This window comes from Watersipora subatra, chromosome 1, assembly GCF_963576615.1.
Source record: "Watersipora subatra chromosome 1, tzWatSuba1.1, whole genome shotgun sequence".
NCBI classification, from domain to species: Eukaryota; Metazoa; Bryozoa; class Gymnolaemata; order Cheilostomatida; family Watersiporidae; genus Watersipora; species Watersipora subatra.
The window spans coordinates 34,343,656-34,358,298 of NC_088708.1; the positions used below are offsets into that span (position 1 = coordinate 34,343,656).

Genomic DNA, 14,643 nt, shown 5'->3' on the forward strand with positions numbered 1-14,643 from the left:
AACAGTCACCCAATGGATGAACAGTGACCCAATGGATGAACAGTCACCCAATGTATGAACAGTCTCCCAATGGATGAACAATCACCCAATGTATGAACAGTCTCCCAATGGATGAACAATCACCCAATAGATGAACAGTCACCCAATGGATGAACAGTCACCCAATAGATGAACAGTCACCCAATAGATGAACAGTCACCCAATAGATGAACAGTCACCCAATGTATGAACATTCACCCAATGTATGAACAGTCACCCAATGTATGAACAGTCACCCAATAGATGAACAGTCACCCAATGGATGAACAGTCACCCAATAGATGAACAGTCACCCAATGGATGAGCAGTCACCCAATAGATGAACAGTCACCCAATGGATGAACAGTCACCCAATGGATGAACAGTCTCCCAATGGATGAACAATCACCCAATAGATGAACAGTCACCCAATGGATGAACAGTCACCCAATGTATGAACAGTCTCCCAATGGATGAACAATCACCCAATGTATGAACAGTCACCCAATGGATGAACAGTCACCCAATAGATGAACAGTCACCCAATGGATGAACAGTCACCCAATAGATGAACAGTCACCCAATGGATGAACAGTCACCCAATTGATGAACAGTCACCCAATAGATGAACAGTCACCCAATGGATGAACAGTCACTCAATAGATGAACAGTCACCCAATAGATGAACAGTCACCCAATAGATGAACAGTCACCCAATGGATGAACAGTCACCCAATACATGAACAGTCACCCAATGGATGAGCAGTCACCCAATAGATGAACAGTCACCCAATGTATGAACAGTCACCCAATGTATGAACAGTCACCCAATGTATGAACAGTCACCCAATGGATGAACAGTCACCCAATGGATGAACAGTCACCCAATTGATGAACAGTCACCCAATGGATGAGCAGTCACCCAATAGATGAACAGTCACCCAATGGATGAACAGTCACCCAATGGATGAACAGTCACCCAATAGAAGAACAGTCACCCAATAGATGAACAGTCACCCAATAGATGAACAGTCACCCAATGTATGAACAGTCACCCAATGTATGAACAGTCACCCAATGTATGAACAGTCACCCAATAGATGAACAGTCACCCAATGGATGAACAGTCACCCAATAGATGAACAGTCACCCAATAGATGAACAGTCACCCAATGTATGAACAGTCACCCAATGTATGAACAGTCACCCAATGTATGAACAGTCACCCAATAGATGAACAGTCACCCAATGGATGAACAGTCACCCAATGGATGAACAGTCACCCAATAGAAGAACAGTCACCCAATAGATGAACAGTCACCGAATAGATGAACAGTCACCCAATGTATGAACAGTCACCCAATGTATGAACAGTCACCCAATGTATGAACAGTCACCCAATAGATGAACAGTCACCCAATGGATGAACAGTCACCCAATAGATGAACAGTCACCCAATAGATGAACAGTCACCCAATGTATGAACAGTCACCCAATGTATGAACAGTCACCCAATGTATGAACAGTCACCCAATAGATGAACAGTCACCCAATGGATGAACAGTAACCCAATTGATGAACAGTCACCCAATGGATGAGCAGTCACCCAATAGATGAACAGTCACCCAATGGATGAACAGTCACCCAATGGATAAACAGTCACCCAATAGAAGAACAGTCACCCAATAGATGAACAGTCACCCACTAGATGAACAGTCACCCAATGTATGAACAGTCACCCAATGTATGAACAGTCACCCAATGTATGAACAGTCACCCAATAGATGAACAGTCACCCAATGGATGAACAGTCACCCAATTGATGAACAGTCACCCAATGGATGAGCAGTCACCCAATAGATGAACAGTCACCCAATGGATGAACAGTCACCCAATGGATGAACAGTCACCCAATAGAAGAACAGTCACCCAATAGATGAACAGTCACCCAATAGATGAACAGTCACCCAATGTATGAACAGTCACCCAATGTATGAACAGTCACCCAATGTATGAACAGTCACCCAATAGATGGACAGTCACCCAATGGATGAACAGTCACCCAATAGATGAACAGTCACCCAATAGATGAACAGTCACCCAATGTATGAACAGTCACCCAATGTATGAACAGTCACCCAATGTATGAACAGTCACCCAATAGATGAACAGTCACCCAATGGATGAACAGTCACCCAATGGATGAACAGTCACCCAATAGATGAACAGTCACCCAATGTATGAACAGTCACCCAATGTATGAACAGTCACCCAATAGATGAACAGTCACCCAATGGATGAACAGTCACCCAATAGATGAACAGTCACCCAATAGATGAACAGTCACCCAATGTATGAACAGTCACCCAATGTATGAACAGTCACCCAATGTATGAACAGTCACCCAATAGATGAACAGTCACCCAATGGATGAACAGTCACCCAATAGATGAACAGTCACCCAATAGATGAACAGTCACCCAATGTATGAACAGTCACCCAATGTATGAACAGTCACCCAATGTATGAACAGTCACCCAATAGATGAACAGTCACCCAATGTATGAACAGTAACCCAATTGATGAACAGTCACCCAATGGATGAGCAGTCACCCAATAGATGAACAGTCACCCAATGGATGAACAGTCACCCAATGGATGAACAGTCACCCAATAGATGAACAGTCACCCAATGGATGAACAGTCACCCAATAGATGAACAGTCACCCAATAGATGAACGGTCACCCAATAGATGAGCAGTCACCCAATGTATGAACAGTCACCCAATGTATGAACAGTCACCCAATGTATGAACAGTCACCCAATAGATGAACAGTCACCCAATGGATGAACAGTCACCCAATAGATGAACAGTCACCCAATAGATGAACAGTCACCCAATAGATGAACAGTCACCCAATGTATGAACAGTCACCCAATAGATGAACAGTCACCCAATGGATGAACAGTCACCCAATAGATGAACAGTCACCCAATAGATGAACAGTCACCCAATAGATAAACAGTGACCCAATGTATGAACAGTCACCCAATGTATGAACAGTCACCTAATGTTTGAATAGTCACCCAATGGATGAACAGTCACCCAATAGATGAACAGTCACCCAATAGATGAACAGTCACCCAATGTATGAACAGTCACCCAATAGATGAACAGTCACCCAATGTATGAACAGTCACCCAATGGATGAACAGTCACCCAATCGGTGAACAGTGCCTCCTCAAACACCTACAAACATACATGTAATTAAACCATCTGGGAAGTATACAAAATAAAATGAGCGACCAATCAGGAGGAGTGACAAGAAGGCTTACTAATATATCTGCCAAACTGATCAGCAGCCCACGACTATTAGCTAGCTTAAGGTCAAAAGGTCCACGCTGCTAATGCCTTGCACATTTATAAGGGAGTTTTATGTAAAACAATGTTTTGAACTACACTATTACACTAGAAATAATAGTTTATTTTGTTGTTTATTTATACTAGTTTGTTATAATATTTTAAATTTTACTAATAGCCAAAGAAAATGATATAAAAATGTTAGAATTATATTCAATTTTCAATAGGAAGTAAAACATTGCGCTTTTAAAAGTAAGTTGGTGTTACTATATAATGTACATCCAACATTGCGCAGTGAGGTTTTGAGTTTGGAATTAGGTGATCTGAAATCTATCACCGTTTGATAACTAACACAAATATACTTTCTAAATGATCTAGTACAGTGTGCAACTTGCTGTCTAAGATTTTATTCAAAGCGATGGTTCCAGATGCAGAAGTGAAATTGCACAAAATATTTCCAAACTTCCAGGGTCATTATTCATTCCATATTCTTTGTAGGCTTTGTTCAGCTACTAAAAATCATGTAGCGTACGCAAACTTTTAGAAAATGTTTTGAAATTTTCCTAATTTATCGATTCAAATAGCACAAGACAATCTTGCAGCCCATTTATTTGTGGTACTGCTCAAGAAGATACATGCGTGGCCAAATGATAAAGGGCCAACTGGTCGACTACTGTTTTTCTCTAGGTTCGAATACAAATACTTGTTGCAATACTAGAGTCAATTATTTGTGCAAATAGAAAAAAGGCCTGTAGGCACTATGCTTTGCTACTCGTAACTAATGATATACATGTATCTTATTTCAAGACAGAACCTTTCAATTTTATGACAGCTGGCCAGTTTCATAAAAACATTTGTCGTAGGGACTTGTTAATAAGGGGCGTTACCATGGCGATGGAGTTTAGGTTGACATACATTTTATGAAAATGCTAAGGTCATATGTGTAAAAGGTTGTGGTGATATTGTATCAAGATTGCATCGCCCATGGCATAATAGTGTTAATGATGGTGTTTGGGAGACACTACAGTTCTTAGTCTGAGATGCATTATAAAACTGCCTTGAGCATTGTAAGAACGCTCCACTCTGAGTACAGAATTATGTAGACTTAGATCTTAGGGAAACTCTTTAAATGAAATGAAAATCACATGAGCGTAAAAAATAGTAAAATGATTAGACTTTTCAATATTAGTGCCCTCAAAGCCCTAGGAAGCTCTAGAAAGCTCTAAAAAGCTCTAAAAATCATCCTTGACATAGAAACCATTGGACTATCATTGCGGGTCATGCTCTGGCTATAAGTCCTACAAAATGGCAGTTTGTAAAGTTAGTTGACGCACCACGACTGAGTCTATGTCGTAACATTGCATAATGGATCTTCAGTATAAACAAAACAGCCTCTCTGCTTTAATGGTATTAGACCCTACTCAGTATTAGATCCTGCTCAATAAAAACTTCTCAAGTCTGCAAATCCGATGCTATGCACAAAGTACTCGTCTTTGCAACTATAAACGAGTAGAATTTCACAACGGATGCGTTTCTATGTAGAAGCTAAGCAAATGTCAGTTCAATAGAAAATTAATTATCAACCGAAGATAATTAAATCTAATAATAACTCTTACAAGTGATTGGATGAATCACAAGATAAACACGAGCTCTCAGTTGACTAAGTTGTAGATAGATACAAAGAGCCCATAGAAGGAAGTTTATTTAGCATTTCACGGGCAAAACTGAAACAAACCTTCTTTGGTGCTAGAACGGACGCCCCAACAAGGATTGCGGTGTTTAGTGTCTTACCAGGTCAAAGATTGCGGCATCTATTGTCTCACCAGATCAAATATTGAGCCGTCTATTGTTTTACCAGGTCAAAGGCTGGAATCTCTGGGGTCCTGCCAGGGCAATAAACGAGAAACCCTAAGGTAACTGCATTTATAAGCTCATCTCATCTTATTTCACTGCATCAGCCTCGAAAATAAATAGACAAGGTAATATTTTAAGGCACTATTGCATGACAGGGTGCATCACGCCAGTGCATGAGTGCATGACAGGGGTGCATCATGCCAGTACATGAGTGCATGACAGGGTGCATCACGCCATTACATGAGTGCATGACAGGGTGCATCACACCAGTGCATGAGTGCATGACAGGGTGCATCACGCCAGTGCATGTGTGCATAACAGGGTGCATCACGCCAGTACATGAGTGCATGACAGGGTGTATCACGCCAGTACATAAGTGCATGACAGGGTGCATCACGCCAGTGCATGAATATCATGATGCTGCTTTCCTTATAGCCCTTTTTAATACCTGCGCTGACTTTACACTGCTATTTCCAGAATTAATTTTAGATTATTTTTAATTACTATTTTTTATTATCAGACATTAATTTAAATTAATTAGGCTTACTGCAGTCGGTCGGTAACTTTTAGAAACAATGCATATCAGTTTGTGCAAGATAAAGGTTAATATTGTATCAAAGCCTTCACTGTAAAGCAGCTTTGCTGTACTGGTTAAGACTCCAAACTCTGAAGCGGCAGGTCGGTGATTTGAGCCTATTTAGGGGTGTCAGGAAGGGCATCGGGTTATAAATTGCTCCCGTCCCGTGTGTCGGTATGGCGCCGAAACATGATCGCTGCGTTGTAAACATTGTTTTATCTCACAGCAAACACAAATGCCAATTTGTCAGCGATGATACAATCTATATACATTGTACTTCTAAAACTCTGATTGTCTAACAATCTTCGTTAATATCGCCACACCGAAGAAATAATGTGAGCGGTGATGAAAGTTCTTCGTATAAGACTCCCATGTGCTGGACTCGAACACGTGTCATACTGCTTGTCATACCAACTGCTAACTGCGCTAAGTTAACTGCATGCGTAACTATAATAAGAGTGTATCATGTTAAAAAAGTCTTGCGGCAAGGAAAAGTTCTAAGTGCAGACAGCCAGAGTTTCATACATCACCTACAGCTTATTTAACATGAAAAATCAGGCTCACCCCAAGCGACAATCTATCCAATACGAAAGTCCAAAAATGTACCCTAGTATTTATAAAGGACAATTTCTATTGATAAACATGTTCATGGACTGTTGTTGTGAAAACAGTTTAGCGATTTGTGTTGAAAATAAACAAAATCGCGGGCGACGCCAGGTTTGCTTCTAGTACATAAATTAAGCCCCCTTGTACTCACTTTCACATATAGAATTTTCCTTAACATTGACTAGATTTCTTCTTGCTAAAGTTGACAACTTTTAAACTACAGCAACATTGTTAACCACCTACTTTGTTATAGCTATCTGTTTACCTTCTAACATCAAAGAGCAAAAAAGTAACCTCTCAGACAGTGAAGCAATGAATTGCTTCCGTAAGAATTGATCCTGGTTTTAAATTGAGTCAGACATGTGTTTTGCAACAAGATGTTTTTATTTTGCAATAGTCAAAATGTAGACGGTGGGAATAGTGCATTGCATCGCCTCTTAAAGGCGATTATGCCTCTCCGCATACATTCTGAATAAACAATGATGAAAGCTTGCATTAGCTGAAAAGATTCATTTTCTGTGTTTAAAAGGAAATCTGCAGAAATGCGGACAAACATTACCAGCCATGAGTACTTGCAGACACCCCTACTCAGCTTATACCAAAAGTCGAGTGGAAAAAACATCATCCATAACAGGCTAACTAGTAGTAGAAATGTAGTGATGGAGGAAGGAGTCATTTTTTGTGAGCGAAATCTGTCTTCATATGATGTCTAGCTAGGCCATGCATAAGCTGAACAAAGCGACCATATTACAGGGACCACTGACTATATTGTGGACATCTGCTACTATATTCATGAGCGATTTATTTAAATTTAATTTAAATAAATTTAAATTTAAAACGTACAAATGGAAAGTCTGTGATCCAAAGCATGGCACAATATTCTTCCTATAGCTGTTGGCTTAAATCCACATTTCATAATATCTAAAGATATGAATCTCATACTATATTGGTTTATATGTACAATAAAAAGCAAGATTTTTACATATATTTTTAGTTAGAAAATAAAAATAAACGGTGAGTGTAATACTTTGGGGCACATCAAAACTAGGTTGACAACTTCTAATACATGTAGTTGTAAAAGTGTATGGAGTAAAGCTTGGAGCTTAGTCTTTCTATTATAGTCGTTGCACCCACATGTACTTTGATAACAACCACTTGACTTTATAGTTGTCTCTGGTCAACATACGTTATATAGAACGAGTCATGCATTTTTAAGCTGTGTAAAGAAAGTTGTTTGAAAGCGAATAATAATTTATAATGTAAGAAATTCAATAAAGCATCTAAATGGAATAGCTAATACACCAAAACATAGTATGAAAACTTATTACCTCTAGCTAAGGTACTATTTCAATTCTTACCTTTTATATCCCCCTCATCAAAGGTCGTGCTCATCAAAGGTCGTGCTCTGTGTTGAACGACAAACAGTATGCTTGTAAAGAGCATGTCTTTCTCTATTGGGGGAACTTTTTGAAAAGCCAAAAGTAACATATTAGAGTTTTATTTACCGTATGCTAAACAACCGGCAAGTTGGAAAGTTTCACATTTTAAAGAATAATCTAGCTGAAAATTCTTAAGTAACCTGTTTACAATTGAGAATTAAATTTATTAAAATGTCCTTTAACAATACTTAATGTACAGTTGCCCATACAGTCCAACCTTTTTAGTCAGTTATTTTGCTCCTCGATGTTAAGACCTTTCTATGTCGAGGAAATATTTCAATCAGAATACAAAAAAACTCATTTTAACTCTTTTTCTACAGTTGGAAGAATTGCTATAACCCTAAAACGTTATAATATAATTTGTTTATAAATACTGGAAGCTACTCAAAGCATTGAACTAAATTCGGTAAATAAAACTACGTCAAAAACTTATTGTAAAAATTTAAACAACATGTAAAAAACTAAATTTATATAATTGTTACTATTCCGTAACAATAGTAACAATTATATTAAGTTAGTTTTTCGCTTTTCGTTTTTCAGTTTTTCGTATTTTTCTTAAATTATTTTAGTTTTCAGCATTCCCTTTGCTTCCGTCCAGAATATCGTGATGGCCTGAGAGACTTCGTATACTGTTTTTTGTGTCAAAAAATATTTTGGGCATAGAATTTAATATTTGCTGCAACTCATGTGTTGGAAAACTTGTAAGATACAACAATCGTAAATAAAGATTTGATTGTAACTCCGGCAAAGCAATCGGATGTACTGAAATACTAACTTAATCGGGAAAGTAACTTCGTATCGCTCTCATAATTGGCTGTTTAGATCCTAGCTGTGAATGTTTTAAGTAAAAGAATTCATTATGGACGGCATAGACCTACATTAACTATTACATATACTATATATATCATACATTGACTATACATATATGCATTAAAGAATAGTTAATAGGTCTATGAAGGACGGAAAACAAACAGTTTTGGTTTTTGATCAGACTCCATTCTCTGACTTAGCAGACAATAAATAGCTATGTGCATGCGGGACTGTAGCCCTCGCTCACACCTCATTAGTATGTTAAAGATATACGATGAGGAAATTGCCTCTCCCAACTTTTTCCCTTGCCATACAGAAAAATAAAAATATGTCAACTGTTTGGTTATTTAAGTTCATGCCGGCAGATGTATACAGGTGCTCGCAAAGTTAGCTGCTTTTCTTGAAAGATGAAAGTTGGCACTCGTTTGATATCATTATGACATAATTATTCCAACACGCTTTGTTGTGGTAGTCAGATTAGCAATAGCGGTGTGAAGACACCGCTTGCAATCATTACAAAGGAGTAGATTATGAGTCAGAAACGGGTGGAGATTTTAATGCGGGTAAGAACGCTTCGGCTGCTAAGGAATACTGTGATGAACTGTTTGAAAAAATGCAAAAAACCATTAGATTGAGTCACATACAAGTATATACGGTACTTTGTATGCATCAAGGTATTCACCGGTGTAGCCTCAGAACTGGTTCAACACGATTGCAAATCAGGTAAACGCCCGTTATATTCATCTGCCTGTCACTGGTTCAGGTGCATCTAGATATCAGGGGAAGAAATAAAAAGATCAATTCATGGTGTTTTTTTGTGGCTACACTCAAAGAATATAGAAGCCTATTGACTTCTATAATATTAGAGCCAATCATGGGGCAGCAACTCTGCTTTGTAAATTACTGCTCCTTATACCCTCAGTGAAGTGAGGTGTACTCATTAGGGTGTCTGTAGAGCGTTGAGACCAACTGAGAAATTAACATCTCAATGATTGTCTTTAACAATAATCGCTAGTAATTTGCATCTAAAATTAATTAAACGATGCGGCGTTGCTGAAACTGTGACATTTCATTAATACAATCGAAGTTAAATTTTTAGGAATCCTTTTTCTGACTTACCATGCAAAAGTCATTTGTCATGCTTCAAAGAGTTGTAGTGGATAGCATTGATAAAATGGTCAACTTAGGCAAACCGGCTTTTTGACTAACCAAAATGCCACTGGGAGTGCGCACTCGCAGATAATTATACATGTAAGATGAACTGCTATGGTAAGAGGCAATAGTGCAAGCTATAAAAATGTTTGTATGCCTACTGAAACTTGCAGCTAATATCATATATGACAAGAGCTCTCCGCACCATTTGTATTAAAGTTACCAACAAACGAAAGATAAAACTCTATCTACATATATATATATATATATATATATATATTATATATATATATATATTATTATATATTTCTCAAAGTATGTCTGTTTTTTGTCCAGGTATGTATGTATATGTATTAATATGTATGCTATAGCTATGCTAGCTATAGCTATTATTAGCGTTGCGGGACAACAATGCTGATGCAATGTCATGGTCTAAGGGCATTAGAAAATAGAAAACCAGTGCTTATTAACTAGGTTAGTGGAATTGCTGCTAGAGGTTGCTGAAGAGTTGCCTGCCAGCAAGTGGTGGGCAACTCTCATCACTTCTCATTGTTTATGACTTGAAAGGTGAGTTTTAAAACCCGTGCAACGCCGGGAGGCACAGCTAGTTAACTAATAAATACAACTTCGGTAATGTATTTATAACCTGTGCATTAAACTGAGTGTTCTTATAAACCTTACGTGAGCTAGATAAACGCTACAACAGGCTAGCTGGCTGATAGAATTATCTCTTCTATGTTTACTTCATAAATACATACGCATAGATTTTGCAGAAGTAAGCGGATACCTGAATGTCATACAAAATGAACCTGAAATAACAGCAAACTTGCTATTCATCTCTGTTATCACGTCATTGTGGGTTAAACTTGTCAGCTATAAACCCCTAGTGTGAGTGACAACAGTTATAAACTACTAGTGTGAGTAATAACAGATATAAGCTAATAGTGGGAGTGATAACGGTTATAAACTACTAGTGTGAGTAATAACAGATATAAACTACTAGTGTGAGTGATAACAGATATAAACTACTAGTGTGAGTGATAACAGTTATAAACTACTAGTGTGAGTGATAACGGTTATAAACTACTAGTGTGAGTGATAACGGATATAAACTACTAGTGTGAGTGATAACGGTTATAAACTACTAGTGTGAGTGATAACAGATATAAACTACTAGTGTGAGTGATAACAGTTATAAACTACTAGTGTGAGTGATAACAGTTATAAACTACTAGTGTGAGTGATAACGGTTATAAACTACTAGTGTGAGTGATAACGGATATAAACTACTAGTGTGAGTGATAACGGTTATAAACTACTAGTGTGAGTGATAACGGATATAAACTACTAGTGTGAGTGATAACAGTTATAAACTACTAGTGTGAGTGATAACGGATATAAACTACTAGTGTGAGTGATAACGGTTATAAACTACTAGTGTGAGTGATAACAGATATAAACTACTAGTGTGAGTGATAACAGTTATAAACTACTAGTGTGAGTGATAACAGTTATAAACTACTAGTGTGAGTGATAACGGTTATAAACTACTAGTGTGAGTGATAACGGATATAAACTACTAGTGTGAGTGATAACGGTTATAAACTACTAGTGTGAGTGATAACAGATATAAACTACTAGTGTGAGTGATAACAGTTATAAACTACTAGTGTGAGTGATAACAGTTATAAACTACTAGTGTGAGTGATAACGGTTATAAACTACTAGTGTGAGTGATAACGGATATAAACTACTAGTGTGAGTGATAACGGTTATAAATTATTAGTGTGAGTGATAACAGTTACAAACTACTAGTGTGAGTGATAGTTTGTGTATCTATAACTGCTTCTCATACTAATCAAATACCAATAGTCCAAATGGTCACAACATCTGCGTATGTCTGTTTTTTCATACAAGCGACACGTTATGTTTCTTTTGATACTCTCCCTGAAATCTCGACATATTAGTAGTTGCGACTCACTATATTATGTTAAGGCCTGAAAGACTCAGGACCTGTCAACTGGCCAGTTTCCTGGCCATTTCCTTATTTAGTAATGTCTTATATGGCTCAGGCTAATATTGAACTTTAAATAAGCTGCGTGTGTCAAATAGAGTTAGTCTTACCGCATATGTTTGATGTTGTTAATCACTGCATTCTCGCTTATTTTTTATTGCAATAAAATAACATTTTCATATTTAATGTTTTCTTTTGTCAACTAAAGTATCATTTTCGTGTGGACTCAATAATATATGGTCTAGATTCACATGACTTTAGATGGCTAACACACACCTATATAAACCAAACCAATCCTTACCCTTGTGGCACACTCGGCGGTGCACTGGAGTACTCAATATAACAGAAAGAGTAATGTTGAGAGAAATAATATTTAAAATAGACACTTGTCAGTCTCTCTAGTTTGTGTCAGCAGTATAGCCTCTTCTATACAAGTACCCGCAGTCCTCAGATCTCACAGAAAAATTCATTTGTGTTCACTTTTTATCTTCACAAATTCACTGTCATTTATTTATCTTTTGCAATTACCTACTTTATCACTAAATTATCACCTATTGACAGCCATTCGCCTTTTAATTTTACAAAAGACTTATTTGACAACCTTAGTTCTGCATAGATAGTTCTTCTTAAATTAAGCTTTACAGACGACAATTAAGAGTCCTTTAAAGATTTTAGAGCCATCCAAGACGGGTCATAAAAGATAACATTAATCTTCTGATATGGTGTGGAACTCTTTGAAACCATCTGACTTCAAAGTTGTTTACAATAAAATTGGCAAGTGGTGTGAACTATGAGACGCATCTTGGAAGTAAATGCTATCTGCGTAACATTCATAATATATAAGAAAATTTCTTAGAATAACACAAGTCCTCTTAAATGAGCCCACTTTTGTGGTAGACTAAAAAATCCCCCGCCAAAACTTACTACTTCACTTAGAACCAATTGCTTTGTTTGAGTATAAAGGTATACTGTATTCTATATATTTATGAATAAATATATAGAATACAGACTGTATTCTACATATTTATGAATAAATATATAGAATACAGACTGTATTCTATATATTTATGAATAAATATATAGAATACAGACTGTATTCTATATATTTATGGATAAATATATAGAATACAGTCAAAGGTGTGCAAATTGATAAACTGTATAAGATGAGGCTTTTTCTATTATATACTGAACATGATTGGGTTAGGTTCTGCCTTCTTCTTTTAGTGCTGGCTGGCCATCTTCTGCTGGCCTGGCATCTAGTCGCTAAGGAGAATGGCCAACCCGAGCCTTGAGCGCATCAAGGATGGCTCCTACTTGGTTTGCATGACCACAGTTCTCTGCATCTTCCTTCAGAACTTTGCTCAAATGCAACAGCCAGGCTGCCTTTGTACAATGGTTTTGGCTACTTTCTGGAAATGGCTCATAAAATATCCCACATCATCACATGAAGGTGATGAGCACATCAGGACCTGAACTGGTGCATTAATATGCCTCCTGATGGGGCACTGAGGCTATCAATACTGGGCTGCACCATGAAGCTACCCATTTGTAGCATTTTTATACCATCCTATTTCATTGGTTAGTTTGCATGCCTCTTATTTTAATGGTTGATGTTAGGAGCAAAAAATGCATCTTTTATTTTTTAAAGATATTTAGCAATTGGAAGAATTGTTTTCATTGCAAGTAAAAATAAACACGTAGCTTTGAATGCATAACTACATCAGCAAAAATATACCAGTATGAATATTAACGAAATATGATTTCATGAAAGAGCCATTGGCTTAGTTGATCAGCATTGGCCAAACATTGGTCATATGAAACAAAAGGCTTTGTAGTAACTCTTTAACTTTTAAGTGACATCACTACGACGAACAGAATTAATATGACAACAGCATGACAAACAGCAATTATAGAGCAGCAACATGACAAACAGCAATTATAGAGCAGCAACATGACAAACGGCATTCATATGACAGGAGTATGACAAACAGCATTCATATGACAGCAATGTGACAAACAGTATTTATATGGCAGCGGTATGACAGTTAATATTTATATGACAACAATGTGACAAACAGCATTTATATGACAGCAATGTGACAATTAGTATTTATATGACAGCAGTATGACAAACAGTATTTACGTAACAGAAATGTGACAAACAGCATTTATATGACAGCAATGTGACAAACAGTATTTATATGACAGCAATGTGACAAACAGTATTTATATGACAGCAATGTGACAAACAGCATTTATATGACAGCAGTGTGACAAACAGTATTTATATGACAGCAATGTGACAAACAGTATTTATATGACAGCAATGTGACAAACAGTGAGGGCTGATAGTCTCATGCATGAAGTATATTTAGCATTTCTACTGACCAATGGAAGAGCTCTTTGATTGCACAGCCCAAATAAATTAATAGTATACTATCTTCAAATCAATTCGCCAGTGTCAAGGGTCTTTATTTATGTTTGTGATAAATGCCGAAATAATTAGAAGGCGTTCTTAATTGAAGGAGGAAAGATGCATATTGTCGCAACCCTTTACGCGCGCAGATTAGTTGAGACTTGACTCGCTATCTGCCCAAGGTTGGATATTGCTTCACTGCTCAGATCTTCACATCTTAGCGCGTTGTCATGTTGGAAGAACAGAAGGGCAAACGCTATAAAATACGTTTTATACGTGTTTTCCCACGAGGAACAATTGGTTCATGCCTTTGGCTGAGACTACGACCGTTACAGCAATCCTCAAAAAGTTATGTTTAGACTGTTACTGCTGCTCTGCCCTTGATATACATGTTA

The 14,643-nt window shown here is 37.3% G+C and overlaps 1 protein-coding gene across 1 annotated transcript in view; it reads left to right on the top strand.

Moving 5' to 3' along the window:
• The first annotated feature begins 5,143 nt into the window (after positions 1–5,143).
• Positions 5,144–14,643, top strand: part of LOC137401422 (carbonic anhydrase-like) — a 33,682-nt gene continuing 24,182 nt past the window's right edge. The window contains exon 1 of the mRNA XM_068087761.1: positions 5,144–5,293. The gene's annotated coding sequence lies outside the window, so the exon portion shown is untranslated. The remainder of the gene's footprint in view (positions 5,294–14,643) is intronic.